The sequence below is a fragment of the Xiphophorus maculatus genome, chromosome 11, assembly GCF_002775205.1.
Source record: "Xiphophorus maculatus strain JP 163 A chromosome 11, X_maculatus-5.0-male, whole genome shotgun sequence".
Taxonomy (NCBI): domain Eukaryota; kingdom Metazoa; phylum Chordata; class Actinopteri; order Cyprinodontiformes; family Poeciliidae; genus Xiphophorus; species Xiphophorus maculatus.
The window spans coordinates 13,376,900-13,400,356 of NC_036453.1; the positions used below are offsets into that span (position 1 = coordinate 13,376,900).

Genomic DNA, 23,457 nt, shown 5'->3' on the forward strand with positions numbered 1-23,457 from the left:
CATCACTAGGTCTTCATGACCAGCCGTACGTGAAGAGCCTCTTCTCTGAGGTGGAAGCTCCGTTTTCTGTGTAGGCGGTGGTGAAAAGTTCTGCTCAGTGAAACCGAGCTGCAGACAAAGTGAGCGCCATCTGCTTGACCTGCTGGGCCAGTTCACTCAAACGTACTGAGAGAACCAACGGCGCGGCCGCAGCGCTGAGCACGAATGGAACCGTAGCAGATCCAGCAACAATGACTGAATACTTGTCAATCTAAAGCTCAATCACACACACACACACACACACACCCACACACACACACACACACACACCCACACACACGCCCCCCCCCTCCCTCACACAGTATGACTCCCTCTCTGAATTTTTTTTGCTGTAATTAGCTCATTTTAAACAAAACATGAAATGAAAAACACTAACTGAAGTTAAATCACCTTCCACAGAGATCTGCAGTAAATCAGTATTTACAGCAAGTTGAGTCTCGCTTAAATCTGAAATAACTCGCAGCATGGAAAGGCTTTGAAATTCATGCTGGAGCTTTAATTTGCACACAGCGGCTGCGCTTATGTAACCGTTCGTCGTGGCGGTTTGGGAAGTGGAAGAATTACGCAGCCCAACATGCGCTTTGAAACGGTTGTTCTGTGCTCGAGATCAAATGTTTCTGTTTATGTCATTTTTTTTCCGCGATGTTATGGAGCGAGAAGTTAAGAGTTTAAATCCTTTTTTTCCATTAGCAGGAGGCTTCTGTGACATCTGAGCAGAACCTGAGCCGTTTCTCCGTTTCTCTCTGGATGTTTTTGTGATTTTTACATAAAGTCAGAGAAGAAACTTAGATCAATGAAACAACCTGAAACAATGAAAGAAATGGTTCTGGACCTACAGTTAGCCAAACACTGCATTGTTCCTGACAACAGCTCACCATCAACTCGATCCACTCCCTCTGACATCCTGCAGTTTTTACCCTCAAAGATTCATATTTTTCTCTCGTTAGGTTTCTATTTTTGTAAAAACATTATCACATCTGCCTCTTGTCACAAAGAAACCTGCAGATTACTTAAACCAAACCTTTAACAGGATCGGTGACTTCACCATAACCAACATATGTCAATGTTGATCATTTCTTTGTTAAAAACTGTCATTACTCAGATTTCAGCCTAAAATAAATCACTGCCTGGTAAGCAAATAATTTTTGTATGCAAATAAATTAAATATGTAGAAGCTATCTTCCAGCTGCAACAAGTTATTTAATCAAAACTGAAGCAGAAAGTAGATGCTCGTTTCCTAACCACGTGGAAAGATGCATCTTGTTGTCATGGAGAATGTGTTAGTGTGTGGAGGAATGGTCAGATTATTGGCATCAAGCAGAGGAAAACATCAACGACAACGCAGAAAAGACAAACTGGGCTGAAAACTGTGCAACAAATTATTAGAAGCTGGAAGTTAAGAGTGGAACAAGAAAAAGTCTCAAAGTTTGTGACTGGTGGTCACTTAAACACTGGGTATAATCGAAAGCAGTAGAACTCACGGTCATTTAACACCGACAGTAATAACATTTCTACATGTACAATGTAAAGGAAGCTCAGGAGATTGGGACTGAAGAGCTGTGAAAACCACCACGCAGTGAAGCTAACTGGAGGAAAAGGCTTCCATCGGCAAGGGAGAGATTTTCCTTCAGATCTTCTGATGTGCAGGTTTTAGATCCAACAAAGTTGAATCAAATGAATGACTTGTTGCTGGTCCAGCTGAAGAGGTAATTCAACGGTTTGGTCCGGGTGTGTTGGAGAGGGTCGCACCTAAAACCTGCAGGACAGCAGATCTGGATCTGGATGTGATCTGATGAGTCCAGATTTACTCTCCTCCTGACTGATGGGCGCTTCAGGGGAAGAACAGAGGCAGATGGACGATGAACCGTCATGTCCAGCGTCTACTGTCACAGCCAGGTAGAGAAAATGAAATCTGACTCTGTAATATCTTAAGATGACTTTTTATTGTCAATAAGAATGATGATAGTGAAGAAAAATAAGGTATGAAGTAAAGAAAAAGTGAAGAAGATAATCTAATAAACCAACAGTAAATTACTGTTTTAGGACAACTATGTTTTATTTGTTAGATTTTAATGACAGCAATGGGTGGAATAAAATTTCAAATGAATCTAAAATAAAAGAAAATGTGAATAATAAAAATAACAATCCTGACAGTTTTGCTTTTTTTTTTTTACCCCTCCATGGGGTCTTTTGTGGGCTCTAGTGTCCCTTATATGACAGTAGGCTGACAGGAAACGGGGAAGGAGAGGGGGGAAGACATGCAGCAAATATTGTCGGGTCCGGGAGTCGAACCCGTGACGGCCGCGTCAAGGACTCAAGGCTTCCAAATATGGGTCGCGCTAACCACTACGCCACCACGGCACGCCCCAGTACAGTTTTGCTTTTTAAGAAAACTCAATTGGAATTTATCATGAGAATTTATTTATCATGATAAATGATAAATAACACAATAAATGTCCACTCCTATTTCCGAGGTTTTGTGTGTGTACAGATGTTGATCGTGCAACACGCAGAGAAACCTCTGCAAACCCTGAGGTCCTCCGTTCGACCCGGTATTGTGTTCTAGATTTCCGAAGACTCAGAAAGATAAACACTGAAATTCTAAATCACAGTTTTTGCTGGGATGATGACAGCGGTTGTAACCTGGGCATGTTTGCAATCCACTGCAAGGAATCGGACAAAAGCAGCGATTACCATCGAGATCTGGTAAAAAAATAAATTAAATTAAATATGACCAAAGATGTAAAACGCAAAGCCGGCTTCTGAGGCCGACCGAGTCCAGATTCACAAAGGTGAGAGCAAAACGAATGACTGACACGCCTCGTCCTGTCAGACGGCTCGCCGCGTTACGCTGCTGCACACCCAACATGTCTAGACAGGTAATACCGCGTACAGGGAGGAAGGTGGTAATTTTAAAGGGTACATCTCATGACGTGAGGAAGAGGAGGAACACATGTGGCGGCCTTAAGAGAGCTCTCTGACAGCCAGGTTTCATAGTACAGAGAGGAGCGCTGCGCTGAGACATGGCTCCAGGCAACGGAATGGAAAAGAGAACAAAATCTGACAATATTTCATTTTGAAACATGGAAAGCTCAATATGTCCAACAAAGCTCTCCTTTTAAATCCTCTCACAGTGTGAGAGATAAGCATGCAGCCGCTTTTAGAGATGACAGTGAAATGTATTATTCTTTAACAAGGGAAAAGGGGGAAGTTGGCTCAGGCTGATGTGCTGCTTCACCCCTTCAGAAACATTTCTTTTCTGCTCTACATGCTTTAGACCCATCTGAATTTCACGTTCGGGTATGAGCCGAGGGGAAGCTGCTGCAGGAATAAAAAACAAAACAGAAAAAAGAGAAAGGCACAAACAGGGGAAATAAGAAAACATGCCTTTATGGAGGTGCACAGATTTCCTGAATGAAACAGACTGAATAAGCAAAGTCCACCAGCATCTCATGGCTTCTTTCATTTAAACATTCGGGGAGTTTCGGAGCACGTTGCGTAGGTGGGAGGGTTTTCAATGCCAGACACGGCTGACAGGAATAAAAGTGGCTGTGATGCATCAGAAAGCAGAAACACTCCCTGCAGTGTAACTCAAAGTCTTTGCGTGGTTCGTTTGAACAGCGGCACCAACAATACGCTCTTACCCGTCCTCACATCTCACCCACACCAACATCTACTCAGCCAACACCTCCAAAGTCCCGTTTATAGCTCATTTTATACCATCAATGGCGAAGAAAATTAAACTAATTACACCCTGAGGGGAGGCCACACACATTCAGCGAGGACAAATGGTTCATTTCTACAAACTGATGTCGCAGTCAGCGTGTTAACGCCAAGTCAACAAGGTTGAACTGTGATTCTCTGAACGCTCAGAAAACAGTAAATGAAACCGGTCTCCATGAAGACAGAACTCCTTCTTCGGAGGTTTGGTCTGTGTGTTGAGGCCAAGTAGACGGTGTTGACCTCAAACATTGATCATCACTCAGAACTGATACAATGATTGAACATCCCAGAAAATCCAGTCAGAGCCTGAAGCTCAAAGAAATGACCAAAAAATCCAAGAGATCCAACTCAGACTCTGCAGGCCTTAGTTGGCAGGTTAAAGGTTATGATAGGAGACTTTTGCAACAAAATCTTTGGGACCGATAATGCTACATTCCAAATGTACTCAGAATCGGGAAATTCCGACTTCCCATTGGAAAAACAATCAACTGGAACACGTTCGGAAGTTGGGCCAAGATTTCTCGTTTCAATACGGCCGCTCCTCGAACCAACAGCAGTAAGAAGTGGTGGAAACATGACACACTTATAAAGAGTGCATCTAAAATCAACGTTACATGTAGCGCTGCAATCCATCATGAGTAGATGATGTATGCTAGATGCTATGAGGCTAGCTAGCCCCGTTGTCAGGTTTAAACACCTATTGAGACAGATTTAACAAACACAAGAAAGACAAGAGAGTTAGATTCTTTTGTACTCGCGAGGAGAACAGCTTGAACCGTAATTTTCACACAATAACGTTCATCTCTTTCACTTTCCCCAAGAGTGAACAATGCAAGGTATTATTCATATAACCTGGTCATCTTAAAACCTCTGTAGAGTTTTTAATCATTTTACATAGAGAAACATGAATGTAGTGTATTTTTGGATGAAAAGAACCATTTGCAGGCCTGTTTGTTGAGTGGCAAAAAGCTCCCAGATTATGCAACCTGCTCACATTCTGGCAACCAGCGGCACCACTGCCAAACTCCTCCAACTCCCCACAACCCTCTCAGATTATTCACACAAATAAAAGACTCAGTGTGCCATCTGTTCTTTTCTTTCAAGGGAAAGAAATCCTGTTCCTTCCAGTAATTAAGTCCAGAAGAACACATTTTCTGACTGGAAACAGCATCAGTTTCTTTAGCAAACCCAACGTCTCTGGGGAAAAAAACCAAAAACAAAAAAACTCTGAATCAGCATAAGCATGTCAGAGAACTCATTTATTCAGTCTTTATCAATTCGCCAGCTCTAAACAGCTTAAATTGGATTTTATTAGATTAAAAAAGGACCAATAATCTCTCCCTTAGCTGATGAAGTTTACTAACGGTCCTCTACCCTCTCTGTGACCTTTCAGGATTCCTGCGGAGAAAGTGCGGCTGCAGCCGAGTCTCTCGGGGCGTATCTCATTTGCTGACTGCGGCTTCCTGTCCTCTCCGTTTCAAAGGGAACTGCAGGCAGATTGTTTGCATATCACACCGTTTACTTCCCAACCAATCTAATGGTTTCCTGTGAAAACACCAATGCTAATTTTAGCAACGTCAAGTTGACATTGAGAGGAGAAATTCTGCTGGCTCTTGTGACAGGAGTTAGAAACATGGCTCCAGGCAAGCTTCTTCACTTCTGATGAAAAACAGATCAACTAAAAAAAAAAAGGATTAACAATCAGATTATTACAGTTTGCTTCATTCGTGATGGCAGTAGGAACTGACTGTGGAAGATCTGCATATCTGAACAGAGGGGGAAGAGTCAATGGAGAGAAATTACAAAGACTCCTGCAGCAGTTGGTCATTAGGGATGCATTCACACCCGTCCAGTTTAGTCCACTTTAATCAAACTCCAGTCCGACTGTCAAGAAAGTCCGGTTTGTTTGGTAATGTGCGAATGTGTAATCAAACTCTGAAGTGAACTCTGGCCCGACTACAAACTCTGGTCTGGGTTCAGTTGAAGTGAACTTTGGTTCAGTTTCAATGTTAATGTCAAGCGTACCGGAGACTGCTCCAAAAGCAGGAAGTGGACTACAGCGCAGGGCATTCTGGGTTAATACAATCAAAATAAACGCACAAGTCTGGCGGGAGAAATGAAACAAAATCTGATGCCACTCCATTTTTGTTCACATTTCAAGAAGGAAGTTGCGCTCAGTTTCTGATTAACCTCCTGGCAAAATATTAATCTTTTCTAACAGGAAAATAAGTCACATTATTTTGGTTGCTTTGAAGCAATCTGGTTGGCTGACAGATTTTAGCTTTGCGCTACACTGCCCCTTATGGGTTTGGCATGCTTAAAACAACAAATGGCTGCGTATTTTTGCAGGTTCCTGTGAATGAAAACCTTTCTGAAACCAATCAGATGATTTTTAAGCGATGTGGTGGTGGAGATATTTATTTTTATAAAGACCTTGCTACATGGAACTCGTCCCATAAATCTGGGAAGCTGGCAACCAGTAAGACGAACTGCACCAGTTTGGACACAGCATTAGGCAAATGGTTGTGACTGGTGGAGGCTGAAGATCTTTTCTTTGTTTGGTCCATCAGAGCAACGAGAAGAAGAAAAATGGTCTCACTCCACTGATTTTTCTTCAAGCTCTGAGTTAGCAGACACATTTCATATTTCCAGTGTAATACTGTAACATGAATGATGATGAATAGCAACAAAGATGGAGGAGGGAAAAATGAGCGAGGATTAACTTTCATGCCGCAGCAGCCTGTAATTTGTGTTCAGGTTTTATGTCTACATTGTTCACCCTTACTTTCTGAACTGCTACTGTGCGCCAACAGCCATCAAAAGGTTCTGTCACACAGCACAAAAAAAGTCTCTCGGTGACCAGGTTCACTCTCCGCTGTGTCTCTTTGAAAAGCGCCCCTGTGCACCCGAACAGCGGTAATCACGGCTCTGCTGCCGGTATGTGGGTCGAAGGAGATCAATGGCGGCGAATCGGACTCGCCGTCGCTCTTTTGTCGCTGCTGTTGGGACGTAGGTGGAGGCAGGGATGGGCCCGATGTAAATCAAAAGGTTTTCAGTTCAACCCCGAGGAGACGGGTTCAGACGCCATCAGCCCTGGATATAAGTGACCTTCAATCCCTGAACAATGAGTCATTATGGAGCTCTGAGAGGCCCTAATAGACTGACTGATGGATGAACTCAGAGAAGATGAGCGATTTCTACTGACAGAGCAAAAAATAGTGACATTATTTTATAAAAAGGACAAACCGCGACTCGCCTGCACATCCTTCCTTACTTATAACAGAGAAGGTGATTAGCTATTTCATGCTAATGCAACAACTTTAGAAAATGTGCTTTTATTTTTTATTATACCAATGTTTGAAATTTCACCAAATCCTGATTAACACTGAAGAATCCTATTTTTTTGTTATATTTTAAGAATTTTATTATTTTGGTGAACACTAGTACCTGTACTGTCACTTTAAACAAATGAAACCCCATTAGCAACTTGTTTATCCTCTTGCCTGTGAAAATGCTGCACTAAGAATCACTGAAGGAAATGACAGAACAAAATCTGAACAAGACACTAAGCACAACTTGATTCTTAAAAATGTAAGCAAAAGTGGGGTGGCCTCAGATTTTAGCTGTTGTTGGATGTTTATTTTGTCTTTGGGTAAATGTGAAAAAACAAACACTGTTCAACAAAATCTGCTCAGCATGAGTCGGGGATGAGGCATCAAACTATGGAGAATGTTGTTTTTCACACAAGTACCCTCTGCTGTAGTGCGTTTCCTGCTTTTGGAGCGGTCTCAGGACCACTTGGCATTCACGTATACATTCAAACCGCACTACAGTTCACTTCAGCTGAACCGAGACCTAGGCTTTTAGGAGGACCAGAGTTCACTTCTTTGGTCCGCATTAGAGTTTGAGTACACATTCACACCTCCCTAAATCAACCAAATTTTCTAGGCAAATGAAAAAGAGTATTAACGTGGGCTAAAGAGGGCTGGTGTGAATTTACCCCAATTCTCCTGAAACTTTGGGAACCTGTGGCAGATGTGTGCAAATCCACTCTCAATATCTTGTACATCACATGCCAATGTGTTATAAGTGGGAAAGGAAATGCAATTTTTTTCAACTTGTGGAGAAGATGAGCTATCTTATGCTGAAGATTGCTGTGTATTTTATCCAATTCACTTGTGAAAAAAAAATCACAAATGCATTGAACAAAGATACATTTCAAACATTTTTCATGTACAATATCAATAAATACAAAGTTACACAGAAGCAGCACAGCGGTGTGGTAATTACCAATGTCTCCTTGGAAAAAAAGATCTTCAGTTTGAATCGTAGCCTTGGATTTATTCTGTAGAGTTTGCGTTCTCTCGTGCCCTAGTGTTTGGACTTCCTCTAGCAGTGCTAAAGCATAAATATTAATAATATTCAAAATACCTTGTTTTAGTACATCTAAGTAGCCATCTTGGTGTGTTTCTGTGTTAGCCCTGTGTTGAACTTTAAATTCTCCCTAAGATACATTCTGCCTATCATCGACAGATAACTGTATCCAGTTTTTGGGCCTGAATAAGATGTAAGCTGGTACAGTAAAAATGTCAGAAGAACATTTCTGAATTGCTTGGGTAAAGGTATTGGTCTCTGTAACTCAATTCCATCAGGGTTGATAAAAATGTAAATGCAATAAAGAACCTTGGATTTGATGAAAATGTTTACATTAAACACTTTGGTGAGCACACTTGAGTCTATGAAACACAAAATTCTGCCTTTTTCACATGCAAATGGTAAAAATTGAGTAAAAAATCTTAAAAATAAATTATCTTCTATTCCATTTACATAATTATCCACTGAAATGTTTTAAAATTAAGAGAAACAGTGCAATTGCACGTCTGTTTGCAGTCATTTTTATATGTATAAAATGTGAGCATACGCCTAAATGTTGAATTGGGGAGTGGGGAGAAGGTGACTTTAACTGCTGTGTATTGAGCGTGAAAGTTGATGTAGTGAGTTTGGCTCTCCTCCCCCCTGCTCATCTACAAGGATGCTAATTAGACCATTCAGAGTCGTCAGTTTGGCCCCTCTCGGTAGCTCTAGGAAGATACCCAATCTGGCCCCTCTTGGTAGAGATAGGAATTTCTCAAAATCCTGGTAGTCCTAGTTTAAGAGAGCGTCTTGTGACATCAGTACCCTCAGTTGGCGCTAAGCTGCCTGAGAAGAGGTAGGAAATTTTCTTTGCTTTTGGTTAAGCTTGCATTTTATGAAATATATAAAATAATTGCAAGTACATGCAGCTGTGAATGTTTATTTGTTTTAATACATATTAGAGGAGTATTCTTTTTGACAAGTTAAGAACTTTTTTCTTAAACGTTAGAGTAGATATTGTTATTAATTAGTCACAGAGTTTCTCCATGTGCTTATCTGCTAGGGGAATTCCAACTCCTGTGAATGGAAGAGCTGCATGTTAAAGGGCATTTTTATTTCTGTTTGTGCAGAACAACCAGCAACTGTTGTGATTTGACTCCCTTCTTCAACTGAACACAACGCAGAACACATCAAGTTTAACCGACTGTACAAGACTAGGTTATCAGTAAAGAACATTAATAGTATATACCGGTAACATTAATCCAGCTAAACTGGCCCTGTGATCATTTGGATTGAGAGTTTTATTAAGGTTTAAGAGCAAGAATGAAGTTTTTCTGTACATTTATCTACTTACAGATGACAGGATGTTTAACAATTTCCTGGTTTTCTTACAGTCTCATGTAAGATCAGAACAATGTTCCTTAAATTTGTGTGTTTGAAGAAACTATTAAAAATGCCTGTGGGAATCTTAACCCAGTTCCAGTGGTCCTGTCAGGAGGAATGGGCCAAAACTCCAGCAAGCTATGTTGAGAAGTTTGTGGGATGAAACCCGAAATGTTTGACCCAAGTTAGAGAGCTTATAGATGATTCTGGATAGAAACTTCTAATGAAGAAAGTGCTAAAAATATCTAATTGTTTTGCAGTTTAACACATAGAAATGATTTAGTTAATCCTAGCTGACTAAAATCAGGAGCCGGTTGGTCAGATTTCATGTCAGATAGAAAGTAAAAATCCTTCTTACACTGTAAACATTTAACTGTACATCTCCTCTCTGCATGCTGGGTTCTCTCTACTTGATTCAGGACGAAAAGCTTAGAAACTTTCTAGAAGCAGCACAATCCCTAGAAAACCTTAAATGACTGTGGCACTGGTAAAAAAAATACAAAGTTATGGGAATACATGTGAAAAAAGCTTTTAGCTGTCTTGACGTTTGTCCCAAGTTCAATTAACAATCCTTCAATCAAAGTAGTGTCCAAAACGTCTCAAAATCAACTGAGGAAGACATTTACAAAATATTTAATGTTGATTTGTTCAAATCAGAGTTCTTTCGTCCTGATCTTAATCTCCAACTGAGGAGTTATTAGATTAGGACAAGTAGAACTACTTTTAAATGTCCTCACATTTAAATCAGACATGACAAAATCTGCCAAAAAACAACAAAAAACCAAAACATCCACATCACTTATAGGTTCAGAAAATCCATCCTGATTGCTTTTCTCCCCATTTTCATTGTTTATTTTTCAAATTGAAAGGAGCAAGTGACAATTGTTCACATATGCAGTATTTGCATGTCTGCATACCATTATTGACGTCTTTATTGTGAATCTGGTGCAGAAATAAAGCAAACGGCACTGGAGAAATCCCCCGTCTATTTTATTCAACATTTAACCCAGATTAGACCATGTCTAAGCTACAGACATGTAACCTCACAGACTATTTGTTCATTAATAAAACATAAAAATTGTGTTATAATGCAAAATGCCACTTTATATGCATATTGTTTTATGCTATTTCATTTGTTTATAAGTACAAATATTTGCATTTAGGATTTGGTTCAACTCAAATCAAACATGTTTATTTGGATCTGGTTTGTGTGACTCAAAATATCAAATCACACTGAATGTATGGCGCATGTATGGAAGAGTCTTTTATGAAACAGACCTAAGATCTCTAACATGCCATCAGGTATGAAGCCAAAGCATTAACTTCGTTCCATCAGCGCAGAAGCAGAACTCTTGTGAGGAAAACCAAACCTTTCAGCTCATTATTTCTGTTCAGTGAAGATGAGACCAAAACATCCATCTGTCTCATTTGCATGATTTACAACATGGAGCCAAAATCACACCAGATGCAGTTTTCATTTCCGTCTGACCCAAAATTACTAATAGTCGCTGATGGCTGCAGTGAGTAAAAATAGTAAAACTGAAACAGAAATAGGGAACAGAATGGGAAACATGAGCAGGGAAATGCAAAACAGCCATGATGGAAGAAAATATGGTGAAGAATATGGATGTTTAAGAACCAATCGGCCACACCTGCATCATTTGGTACTTTATTGAGGTACAGCAGACCCTGTTTTAAATCCTCAAGTACTCTACACACCCTCTGAAAACACGCATAATAATCTGAACAGCAAATGTACCTTAATATGCATTAATACACACAGTGGGAACCATCAAAGTATTGCAGAAGATAGCATCCACAAGCTTTCATATTTCATCCAATCACCGCCATGAAAAATAAATGGCACACCTGGATTGGCTGCTTTGTAAATGCTAGTCTGTGGCATGTCAAGTAGCGTTGACAAAATGTGTCTGAATCTCCTAAGCTGCATTTTGTTGAATATTTTAGATATTCTCCATGAATGGATTGATTTATGGAGTTATGCGCCACGGAAAAAAATCTGAAAATACTACACAGCGACTGGATGGGGAAGGGGTGTGGAGGGGCTGGAGGTCCCACTGTGGTGGAAGCCGATACATCATCACTTCCTGTTTATTGGTTGTATGTCAAAATACATGACTTGATATGTCTGTATATGTAACAGTTATCAGTCTGCATGATATTCATGCCTATTAGTGTCATGATGAATGAAGAACCCAAGTGAAGAGAGGTAGAGAAGCAAGGATGCAGTCAGGAGTGGAAAAAATAATGCAAATGTACAGCAGGATGGCAGTGAGCACAGAAAATATGACAAATATGAGATAAAACAGAGGTACTGGTGAGAACTAATGAATCCTGAAGAGTCTAAATATTGAGGAAGAGATGGAAAAGACAAAAAGGAGCCAGAAGAGCTAATTACAGGTGAGTGGATGCAGCTGGGGGGAAAGAACAGGTAGGAGAAAATGAGGAGGTGATTAGCAGCCGGGAAGGAGAGCAGAATGGAAGGCTGGAAATGAAAAGGGGAAAACAAACTGAACAGAAACAAATCCGAAACACAAACAGTGAAAAAAAAAATTAACTGGTACAAGATAAGAGGAAATAAAGGAATATAAAAACAGAAACATACATCATACTAAAAGTTCAAACATTTATGGATCATAACAATTAGACAAAACCATTTCAGCTGTTGACAGTAAACAACTGCTAGTTTGTACGTTTTACAATAAACCTCATTTGCATCAGGGGTTTAAAATCTTCAGCTGAACCTTGTGATGACATAATTTAAAATAAGACTTTTTTCATGAGAACCAAAACACAAGTTATTGTCACTGCTCTCTTTAATAGTCGTAGTGATTAAATATTTGAAAGGCAGCTGAACAACAACAGAGGAACCTCCAGGGAGTTCAGAACGCGGCGTCAAATAAGACTCGAACCCGGCCCAACCAACGGTTCCGACTGTCACAGACGGTGAAGTCTCCCTCACAACAACAACAGAGGTGGAGTCGGCGCATCGCCACGGTGACCCCCTGTCCACCGCCCACAGCTTCTCCAATCACTGGAACGGACCCGGTTTAATGAGTGTCAATTCTGTTTACATTATGCAGATGGTTGGTGGCTGGGATGTCTGGGAAAACTGGGACGACTGGGATGTGTGCATCCTGAACCAGAGCCGGCAGCCTGACAGGTGAGGAGACGGTGAGCTGACAGAGGCGTCGTGAAGCTCAGGGTGATGTTTAGCTGGGGAAACTCTGACACACATCAGCCAAACATCGCCTCCCACCATGTAGACACCCTCACAGCAAAGCAAGGCATGATGGCAGCGGCGCTGCCCATCACCAGAGACCACTGGCTCGTTGTGATGCATCCTGCTGGAGGATCTGATCCGACCCTCACTTTGTTAAAATCACCAGCTGGTCCAGGCTAATTCTGCCCAGCAACCTCACACAGGAATCTGTGATTGGCTCATTTCTAAAGAAACACCTCTTTAGAAATGAAGAGGTGAAAGGGGGATAAATGAAAGAGATCAGACTGACTTCTCAGATCTGCTTCCTTAAAGTCTGCAGAAGATCAGAATCCAGGGTTTGGAAATGTGACCAGTAAACCTACTGGGCTAGGAAATGTTTGCAAAAAGAAACCTTTAACAGGGTAAAATATGCTATTAAAATATTTGGTAACACTTTATTTGACGGGTTGTGAATAAGACTGTTATGACACTGTCATAAACTTGACATAACACCTGTCATGAACATGAATATTTTCTTCATGAATATTTATGACTGTTGTCACAAAGTGTCATTCGGTAAATCATGACACTGTTAATACAAAGTTGACATTATTCAAAATGTCTTTGTTTATGACAACTTGACATTAACCAAGAAATCATGATCTAACATAAATTTGTTATAAAAGTACTACTGATTAAACTTTAAAAAATGATGTAGCTTTATGTTATTAAAGCTAAAGTAAGAGTGTCAAGACAGTCATATTCACAACCCGTCAAATAAAGTGTTACCAAATATTTTAACAGGGCTGCTTGTGAAGAACGGCATCTTTCATTTCAAATTCAAGACGTTTTCATTTTTCATTTTTGCTGTAATTTTCTATAATGTAATTTTAACTGACAGTAAAGCCCCCACTTTCTGTAGTTAACCTAAAACAGTTTAAGATAATTTTATGTGACCTGAAAAAAATAGGTTTTACTAGCAGAGCATGCAAACATTTGGTTTTCACAGTCCGTCGGTAAAATGAAGAGATGTCCATTTAATGCTAGGCCTCAACAGCCATCAGCTGTTAGCACAGAAAGCTTGTCAGCATGTCACAGTTATAGTCGGTGCCATGCCGGCGCCACTTTTCCTCCAGCTCTTTCATTTGGAGCACAGCTGATATCTCCTCCTCTTCCACTTGGGTAAACAATGGCAGGGAAATGGAGATGGAGATGGTGACTCACTCCCGGCTGGATGTTGCAGTTCACTGCCATATGAAAGTTTAATCAAAGGAACAGGAGGCATTCATAAAGTCTCTCCGGAGAGCGGCGCACAGCCACCAAGCAGCCAGGGTTGGCGAGGGGTCTCATATCAAATTTAGCAGTCATTAGGGTTGCTAATAACCAGCAGCAGCCGATGCTGGGGAGAAGGAGGCAAATGAAATGCCCCTCCTCAACTACGGTCCCAGGAGAGAGGCCAAAGAGGGGGCCAGACCTCACCCACATCTCCATAAGCATTTTTAATCAAATCTGAGATGATGAAAGACAAACAACCAGAAGCCGGGGTGGGATGGTATTTATTAGCAGTGTACTTCCAGCCTCCCCAGGTAGCTGTGCTCCCCCGGCGAGCCCTTTGTGTGTAAACTACAGAGTGTTTAATCTGCAGCCCAAGTACAAAGATTAAAGTCGATGAATGACTCTGCAGACGACACAGAATCTCTGCAAGCCATAAACAACCAGTTGGAAGGTCAGTGGCCATCTTGGGGGGAGTTTGAGCCGTTTCCCCGTTTGCCCCTGGTGTGAGGGAAGCTGCCGGTGGGGAGTTCTCTAGGCGCACCGCAGATTGCTACATCTGCCACAAGAGCTCCATAAAAGAGAGTATGTGGAGACAAACGACCAATCTGGTGGCGGCGAATTATCCAACCTATCTTTTAGTGTGGGAGGAGGACTCCCACGTAGCATTCTGCAAAGGCTTTTCACAAAACACACCATGTGGAAAGTAGAAATGAGGTCAGATCAGCAAAATAGTGAAGTCCAGCAATTACGGGTGTTTATCTGCAAGAAAATCTCTCTAAAAGCCCTTTCAGAAGAAATTAGACCCCTGGGAAGTGATCTCAGGTATAACAGAAAGCTAAAAACCTGTCTGGTAGCAACAGACGAGGTGCTTCCAATATGCTTGCATTTAATTTAATTTGTGTATTTAAAAAAAACTGATTTCCCGTCTGGCTGCAAATAAAAAGTGGCAGTTTAAATTCGGTTATGTTAGACACCTGAGTGAAGACGGTGGTGAAAGTTAATAACTGTCTGGAACTCGTAGAAAGAGCAGCAGGAATCCTACCGGATGCCAACTTTTAGGTTTTTCCAGTAAATCCACAAATCTGGCCTTTTTGAGAAAACATGAATAAGAAAATCTTAAGTAGTCTCATTGAATGTTTACCACCAGACATATAGACACAACAACGAAGGTGTTGTGGTCACATGAGATTACATATGAATTGTTTGTTGACATGTTGGTGGAGTCGCATGAAACATGCAGTCAGAGCTGCAACGGGACCCAAAGCTGGAGCCTGGACTAAACCTGAATATTTACTGTAATTTCCAGAATATGAGACACTTCTGCTTTTACACGCTTTGCACAGCACATGTAAAAACTCATCCATATATGAGACGCGGCTAATGTATGGATTTTTACCAATAGGCTTCTAAAGGCTGGACTGCTGCGTGATGAAGAGGACGGCCCAAAACCAAAAGTGACGTGGAAACGACGACAGAGAGACTGTTCAACACCAACACCGAAGAAGACGACTTTAGTTGGTTTAGTAAGCAGCTGTGTTTCAGGCACTATTCGGGGAAAAAAAAAGTGAAAAAAATATCTGTGTAAACATCTCATGGAGACCTCGGGCTCATAAATGTGATATATATTTCATTTCAACGTTCATGGACGCAGCTTCTGTTCAGCACTCAATAGTTCGGGCATTAAGGCAAGTCTGGGGTGTTGAGATCCTCTACAGAAATCAACCTAGAAACTAAAACATGCGTATGCATTTCAGAAATGTTTGAAAACATAAACAAAACCAACATATTGCTGATGCTGGTTGTGTTGTCCTGACTTACTGGAAATGCTTGCATGCCGAGAGTTGGGGTCAAAAGTCCATTACTATATTTTGTGGGTGAGAAGCTGGTGTAAATCAAAGCATGTGTATGGGTTAGAATGGCCTAGTCAAAGTCCAGAGGTAAATCCAGCAGGGTATCTGCGTTAACAGATGGCTTCCATCCAATCTGACTCGTTTTACAAAGAACTGGAAACAATTTTATCATTTAGATGCTGAAAAGCCCTGCAGCTGAAATCTACAGAGACATGAGATTCTACAGAATAAAATACAAAACACACGACTCACTTTACGTCCAGGTCAGTTTCGTACCTTTTTGCGATGGTCTGTCACACAACATTTCTAAAACATACACCAGTTGTTGTAGCGCAACAAAATAAAGCAGACCCAGCCGTCTGCTAGCGAACGACTGTGGCTTGATTCCATCCTGTTAGTTTGACTGCTGCCGTTTCCTGCCGTGTGAAACATAATAGCTTTTAAGTTGGTGACCAACAGTGTTAATAATAACAGAGTAAAAATGTAATGGAAACAGACAGAGGTATCCTTTAAGCTCCAACAATGTCCAACCACATATTATGTGGCGACATAATCAATTACCCGAATCAATCCCACACAGAGGTAACAGGGATCCCGCCGAGACCCGAGCTGTGTGCTCACGTACAACGTATAGATTTCCAATTTCTTAGTGGCGGCGAGGAGAGGAAACCCTGACGGAGGAACGGCGGCACTGTATTGAGCCAAGTGTCTGTAAACTCACAAATGAGGAGGAGGAAGATCAGCACCTGCAGACGCAGCGCGGCAACGGGCGGCTGCTCCACTGACACATGACGCGTTCGGTAACCTCGGGCAAACACTTCCTGGTTGACGTTTGACACCGGTTTCATTCAAATCTGCACTCGGATATTAAAAATATGGGACAAACATTTTATCAAAGCATGGTGAAAATGTTCCTCCAATTATTCCAACAAAAGTTTCCCAAAAAAAAGTAAAAAAAATCAAAGCTCACATTTACTCAAACAGTTGCATGTCAGTATTACAGAATACCTGCAAAATGTCACTTAGTTCAGTGATTTAAAACTAAAAAAAATTTAACTCAAACTCTGATTCGTTACATAAAGCGTGACAGATGTCACAAGTTGTTTAACAGACGTCATTCGCCTAAAAAAAAATGAGAGCAGGCCGCCGTAGGTCACTGCTGTTCACAGAGTGCTTGGGTCCAAGCACAGAAATGGAAAACTGAGTGGAAGGAAAACGTGCGGTAGAACAAGATGTGCAAAACAACAACTGCAGCGCTAAGAGAAGGCACAAATGCGGAGCAAAGCCTGCTGACGTTTGACACAAACTGCAGCTGCCACAATAAACGATGACATCTGACAGTCGCATCCTCACTCCTGAACCAGAAACGACTCACATTTTGGAAAATGTTCAAGCGGGCAGAAGTAAAACTCACCTTCCAGCTGAATCTCAGCAACTAAAAAGAAAAACTAAATCCAGAATAATGTTATATTTTGGCCATATGTTGCTCCTCACCAGCTCATACCTTGTTTTTTAAGCACCCAAATAATAAAGTGCAGTTTTATTAACCAAGTCATTAAGCATGCAGAAAATGCTGATTTGGTTTGGAAATAGTCCAGTATTCTGCTCTTCAGTGTAGTTCAAACTGTCTGACCCAGTGTAGGTTTTATGAGCTCATCCATACAGATGCTCTCCTCCACATTAACAGCCATTAGAATAACATTAGACATGACATCTGCCTGCTTCTTTAATGCTGCTTTGCTATTTTAAAGTTGTAGCAATGCTAAAAATGCAACGCCACTAAGACATTCTACGAGGGCCGTAATTATTCTCAACATTTTCAGTCTAAAAACTAATAGCTTGAAGCATTCCTGTTTTTGGTTTCTGAGAAACACTTCCAAAGATGTGATTCTGAGCAATGAGCAGAACTTGAGGTTTTTTGTTGTAGAGAAAATAATGAAAATGGGATTCTGAACTGAAGAACTAGTCAGTTCAGTTCAGGACTGATTAACATTCCACATTATGGTCTGAGAAATCACCGCAGGCTGAAAGAGTCACGAAAAAGCCATGAAAAAGTTCATTGTGAGGCTAAAAGTGGGCAAAAAACAGCAAAGGCCAACTTCAAAATCATTGGGAAATGTAGTTTGGGGGGATAAAGTCAGAGAATAGCTTAATTTCACATTTTAAATTTGTACCTTTAATCATACAAGTCATTTTAAATTCACATTTACAAATTTTCAACTGAGTATATCCACATTTATTCTTGTAAGTTTGAGAAAACGTAGAAATTTATAGCTTTCTGCCATAGATATGATTCCATGTGGTCAGAATTTTTTTTTAAAAATCTACTATGACGCCAATATTCTGTTGTAAAGACACAGTTTTCATAAAGAACGAACAGAAACCGGCCATGATCTTTGAACAAATGATGGTTGATACTGTTGCTTAATAATAACCATTGCAATTGGTACAAAATCTTAAACTCAGTCTGTATGGTGCTGCATACAGGGGAACTATGACACTAAGTAAAGTCTATTCTGGTAGAAAACCAATAAAAGAAGTCATACTCATTCTTATTTATACTTTAATCTGACACAAGCGGAGTTTTTCTGGTTTATAGTTCATTGGTCAGAATTTGGACTTGACTTTCTGTGATGCGCTCTAATCAGCGATCAGAAAATCCAACACAAACAAAAAGAAATGCATTAAGACATAGAAATAGCCTCCATTTTCAGCCTTTAACAGCATGAACCACCAGGCTGGACTTTATTAGTTAGAGACATGTGTTCTAATAAATCCAAGGCTATGATAAACATTCTGAAGCTCTTTTTCTTCTTCTTTTTTTTATGCTTTTTACAATGTAGGGGGAAAAAAATCTCAAAAGGTCCATACTGGAACTAGCTGGTGGGAGAAACCCGACCAGTTCGACTCTGCTTCTAGCTCATCCTGATGACAACCTGTAAAGATCTGAACTGTTTGGGTGGATTTAAACAAGCATTACCTGATCACTCTTAAAAAAAACAAGCTAAATTTAAATCTGCTTCACATTCAGATCTGAACACCAGATCCACTTAGCTCCACAAAGTTAATTCAAATTTTTCATCCCTGCAGCGAGGGCCAAGAGTCCCACCTTGCCTGTTAGAGCTCAGAGATAATATCACAGGTGGCTCGAGCGGCAGGGGAGCCCCAAATCTCTATTATCAGCCCGAGGCAAGAGGCAGTGGAAGGAAGAGGCAGAGGAGACTGCAATATGGTGAGTTTAGTTTCACCTGGCCTCACAGTTTGACCTCTGGACTATGTGCCAGCTGCTCCAGAAGAGCTTGAAAATAATTAAGGAGCAAAAAGTCCTGAGAATAGGAGGCGGCTCGAGAGGCGGCGCGAGAATAATTCAGATTTAATGTGCAGAGGGTTGGGGAGACCTGCTGGAAAAAACCTTCCAACAGGAAGTGAAACCACTGCAGAGCATCAAGCATCGCTCATAAAGTGGAAATTACTTTTCGGTTTCAGAAGAGCTGCTGATATTTCATATATAAAATCATTATCATTTATAATGGACCACAATGGGACAGATTTCCTGACCATTAATTATGCGTTCATCAGCTCTCCAGAGCCATGAATGAGATTTAGATCTGTGATCAACTGAAGACCGCATGGTGGGCCGGACCCTGGAATCATTGATTCCAGTGCATCTTTTTATTGGACATGTACTTCATAATTACATGCACTCTGAGGTAATATAACCACCAGAGGGGAGCAGCTCTATTAGGTTTGTTTCTGGACCCTTGTTCATTTTAAGGTTGAATTGTTGCATCTTTGGGTAATGATTCCCTCTGGTTTTGGAAGCTGTGCAGCTGGAAAGATTTTTGCTCTTACAACTAGGAACAGCTGATTTCAAAAAAACACCTGAACTCTGACCCCAAATCGCAGGGGAGTTATAAAGGCGGCTTCTGGAAAGACAGAATGAAGAAGTTCAAACCGTCTCTTCCATCCATCATACCGGCCAGCGATCTTATCCCCTACTCCAACATCTCTGTGTCCGAATTTTAAACCGTACGGCCAGACAGAGATTTAAAGAAAACTGGCAAAAGCAAACTATCCACACCCTTTGAGCAACCTGTTCCCCTCCTCGCCTGTGGGGGCGCTGCACCAAGAACCATTGAAGGAAATGACATGAAAACCTAAGAAGAAGACACTGAGCACAACTTCCTCCTTTGCCAAATGGAAACAAAAATGGAGTGGTGTCAGATTTTTGTGTTTAGAGGATTTCTCTTTGGTTTCTGGCTAAAGCCAAATGATCATCCAGGAATATCAACTCTGTCCTGGACATTAATCTGTTAGCATGTGATCACAGTCAGACTGTCATAAAGGTAAGACTGACCACTACTGGAGACTCTTCCTGCCCACAGCGACTTTTTGAAGGTACTTGGATGCTGTGAATTCGACCACACTGAATTCCCCTTTGGAATAAATAAAGTATGTTTGAAATGACTTTGCCAAAAATCCATTCCAGATTCTCCTGTTTTTGCCTTTTCACCATTTCATTTCTTTATAACTGGGGTCGTTTTGTGGCCAGCAGACTGAAGAGAAGCTCTCTGGATATTAGGATCCATTTCATACCTGTGTGTAAATTTTAATCTTTCAAAGTGGAGTTTTGTTCTTTCTTTAGATTATATTTTGGATAATCTATCTGCTGTTATATATTATTATTATTTGTTTTTATAATTTATGAACAATAAGCAAATGAAGCTGATCAGCACCAGCAGAGTAGATACTGAAGGATGAACTGGACCAACTGGCTAAGTGACTCAGCTCTGAGCTGCCCGGCCATGTTGGCTGAACTGCCGTCTGCTGTTGTTGAAAACTGGAGATGTGTTTAAATAACGGAAATCTGGAGCACTGTCATCTTCACGTTTGGTCATAAAGTCATTGTCAGAGAGCGGAACCAAACCTGAGCAAATAATGTTGGAGGGAAGCTCACCATAACAACCACAGTCATGCTGCACGGCATTTCCAACTGAGCTGCAGCAGCCACAGTTCAAAGGTCACCAGATGGACCGTCCCGCCTCTCTCTGGTCTCATCGTGACTTCTGTTTTTTTTACTTCCTGCTTGTATCCTACTGGAGTTCTGAGTCCGGACTGGAACGTTTTCCGTTCGGCCCTCCACTAACGGATCAGATGGGAGTTCCCCTTCCAGTTAAGAGTCTTAATATCCTGCATAGATTTTACTTTCTATTCTCTGGATTCCATCCCTGATGTCTTCATTTTCCTTGAAGTTTTCAGCTGTTGCGACAGCAGAACATAAAATGGAATGAAAATCAGTCTCGCCTCATCTCCCCAGGCCTCCAACTACAGGATTCCTGCAGCAAAGCATCGGGCTGGGGATGAATTATTGAGAAAGGAGGCCTTATAGCTTCTCTCATTATGGGAAATATCAAAAGACAAAACGTTCCAGAGTCAGATGGCATGGAGTCATTTTTAGATGCATCCTGTAGTTTTTAACTGTCTTCTCTGGTTTGATTGATTGCCTCAAGTTTGAGACGTTATTTATTTAGAGCTTAAGGTCAGAGCCACACAGAAATGGTTTACATTGATTTTATAAAAACATCATATAATTACTTCCTTTATTAAATAGATCAGACTACAGGTTCTTATTTTCACAATTACATTATTCTGTCTATTAAAAATATCTATATTTTTTTAACACATATTTACGTGCGGAGGCCACTGCATGCCATCACACTGACATCAGAGAGGCAGCGCTGCAGGGCCGAAATGTCTTTATATTAAAAGGAAGCTGTGCATGGAGGAACACTGTTAGGAAATCTTTATGCTCATTAAGTCGTCTTCGCTGTGAAGTCTGTTTTTAATAGATGTGACATGAACTAGACTTTGGACTCAGGAAGTGAGGGAGAAGAAGGAGGTGGGAGGAACAAAGAGGAAAAGCCAAGAAGTGGATGAAAGAGCAGAAGGCCTGAGAGAAAGGCTGTGAAGAAGAAGAAGAAGAGGAGGGGAAACGTCTCTTTTTCGCTCTGACCCCCTTCTCAGCCGCTGCCCTCCACGCCCCCTTCCCCTCTGGGCAGCCAGGTGGCCGGGCCGGGCACAGACGGCCCTCCTTCCCTCCTCCATGCTGGCCCTGCTGGCCCTGTCCAAACACAAAGCAGCAGTAGAGGGAGGAACCGGGCCAGACGGGACACAAAGGAGGGACGGGCGAGGACAGTCTGAAGGCCTGGCAGGCGCTCACCTTCCACATGAGGCGCGGCCAGAGCAGAGCAGCCGGACCAGCTCAAACACACTCTCTGGAAACAGTACCGTCAAGAAAAACCACAAGCTTCTAACTGATTACAGCTGGTCTGATATTTACTCTGAGGATTAAAATGATTCATCTCCGGTATTTATTAGGTAGGGGCTGAATTGGTCCAGTATCGGTACTGTCCTCATTATTATATCAGGTGTGGAGACGCACTGGTGATGTATTACTGCAGCTTTGTTTATTTTGACATAACGTAATAAATGACATATAGACATTTGTCTGTACATGTACAATACATGAATAGATTGATTAATTATACAATATACCGATATTCGAGGGCAGATCTGTTCCCTAAAATAATTGATAGCTGAAATCCGCAAATACTTGAGATCCCCAATAAAAACACTTGAACTATTTTGATAGTTCAAATACCAAATGTACATTAATATACACTAATATGCACAGTATTAGCACTACAGCAAACATTTACAGTTGTCTTCATCTTCGCTCTTTGAGGGCCCTTGGGGGTCCAGCGCTCCGGGATTGGCTACTTTACAAACACCAGCCAATAGATAAATATATATTCTTTTGAATATATTACAAATGCTCTTTGAAAATATCCACCAAAAACAACTTTTCTGTGAATAATATAAAGTTACATTCCACCAAAAAATCTGGCAACAGAGGAGTCCCCTGATGGGCGGAGCTTGTTACAGAAGACCTCTGTCATTGGATAGTCTGCTGTTCAGCATCATCTTCTTTCAAGATGTTTTAGTGTTGAAAATCTGTAGTGTTTCTAGTGTTTTGTGGAAAGATCTAGAGAAACATCTTTGAAACACTTCATGGCGGTTGTGTCAGATTTCCAAAAGGACCACAGAAAGTTATATTTTGCTTACATTTACCATCCAATTTTTTAATGAAAAATTAAAGATTTAGAAATACTGGCACACTTTAGGAAGACTGAGACTCATGTTTACCTTCCATAAATGGCTCCAAGAGGCAGCTCTGTATCGATGCTAACTGTGCTAATCGCTAACAGACGAAGCAGCTCTGTATTGATGCTAACTGTGCTAATTGCTAACCAACGAAGCAGCTCTGTATCAATGCTAACTGTGCTAATTGCTAACAGAAGAGGCTGTGTATTGATGCTAACTGTGCTAATCGCTAACAGATGAAGCAGCTCTGTATCAATGCTAACTATGCTAATTGCTAACAGAAGAGGCTGTGTATTGATGCTAACTGTGCTAATCGGTAACAGTGGAAGCAGCCATGTGCCGATGCTAACTGTGCTAATTGCTAACAGAACAGCCAAACAGTTAGCATCAGCGGGTTTTTCTCATACTACTGTTCTGTTCTACAGTCCAGTGGTTCCCACAGTCGAC

General features: G+C 41.1%; 1 protein-coding gene across 4 annotated transcripts in view; it reads right to left on the reverse strand.

The window, feature by feature from the left end:
• Positions 1–23,457, reverse strand: part of LOC102219342 (cell adhesion molecule 1-like) — a 388,017-nt gene that overhangs the window by 278,286 nt on the left and 86,274 nt on the right. The window lies entirely within an intron of this gene.